This window comes from Mauremys reevesii, linkage group 11 (genome assembly GCF_016161935.1).
Source record: "Mauremys reevesii isolate NIE-2019 linkage group 11, ASM1616193v1, whole genome shotgun sequence".
NCBI classification, from domain to species: Eukaryota; Metazoa; Chordata; order Testudines; family Geoemydidae; genus Mauremys; species Mauremys reevesii.
Window position 1 is genome coordinate 14,425,999 of NC_052633.1, and position 1,620 is coordinate 14,427,618.

Consider the following 1,620-nt stretch of genomic DNA (forward strand, 5'->3'; position numbering starts at 1 on the left):
GCAGGGATCGGCAACGTTTGGCAAGCATCCCTCCAGGGTAAGCACCCTGGTGGGTGAGGCCGGTTTGTTTACCTGCCGTGTCTGCAGGTTCGGCCGATCGCAGCTCCCACTGGCTGCAGTTTGCCGTCCCGGGCCAAAGGGGACTGCGGGAAGCGGTGCGGGATGAGGGATGTGCTGGCCGTGGATTCCCGCAGCCCCCATTGGCCTGGAGCGGCAAACCGCGACCAGTGGGAGCCGCAATTGACCGAACCTGTGGACGCTGCAAGTAAAGAAACCGGCCTGGCCCGCCAGGGGGCCTACCCTGGCAGGCCGCGTGCCAAACGTTGCCGATCTCTGCTCTACTGCTTGAGCTAAAAAAGTAACCCCCTGAGCTCGGAACAGGCCAGATGTTCAGTGAGTGTTCAGGTGAGGTGTATAATAGGGGTTTGACACACAGGAGTGCAGTGAGAAACTGCATGTTGTTTCCCTGGCTCCACCAGTCACATAATCTGGGTCAGTCTTGACAAAGCTCGAGTATCCATCGATTACAGTGGCTACTGTCACAAGGGGCAAAGGGCTTAAGAAAGTACGACCCTTTGTGAGATGCTCCTTCAATCTCCTCCTCTTTCATCTGCCATCTCCTGGCTTTCAAACAAGGACTAGGGTCAAACACCCTCAGCAACCCACTTCAGAACACCAGATGCGGCGGCCTGTGAATCCCATAAAAAGTCATCTCCACAGCTACCACAACCGTCAGCAGCCTCCCTTCCTGTGACAACATTGGAAAGTTGGCCTAATTCTCTGCTCCAAACCTGGTTCTCCTGGCAGAGGGTGAATGATGAGAGAGAGTCGGGGGGGGGGAGGGGCAGCTGGGAGTGCTGCAGCAGCAGATCAGAGAATTGAGGTCCAGGAAGGAGGGCAGATGTGAGGTTTATAACAGGCTGGAAAGGCCAGCCACTTACTGCAAATATGAGACATCTTCACCTTCAAAATAGTGATCTATTTCCTTAAACTGCTGCTGGCTCTGCCACTGACCTGCTGGGTGACCTTGGGCATAACACGTCACCCATCTGTGCCTCAGTTTCCCCCCGCACTCATGTCTGTTTAGACTGTCAGCTCTTAAGGGCAGATCTGTCTCCTAGTATATGTATGTACAGGGTGCCTGATCTCAGTTGGGACTACTGTAATACAAATCATGACAATAATTTATAGCAAATACCATTAAAACACCCCAGAGCAGGATTCTGCTAGGAAAGGGACAAGTGCAATAGTCTTATAAGCAATGTTAAAAATTCTGCTGTGGATGAGTGTAAGACCAGGCTGGCTGTTTACTTAATGGTCTAAAAGTAATCAACATATTATTTAGCTCTCTCTATTATTTGATATGAATTATTCATAACCCATCTTACCCCTTAAAAAAAGACCTTTGGAAACTGGCAGAACACAATGTGCTGGGGAGAGCAGAGCAGGGCCGGTAGCTGGGCTCAGCTTCCTTCATGAGCTCAGCACTGGGAACACTGCCCAAAAGTTTGGATTGGCATAGAAAAAAGCCCTGCAAAAGTAGACTTCACTCCCTGTCTCTTTAAGAAGCCGGAGGGTGTGTGTGTGTGTGTGTGGCTGGGTCTCCAGCCTCTCGAGAGC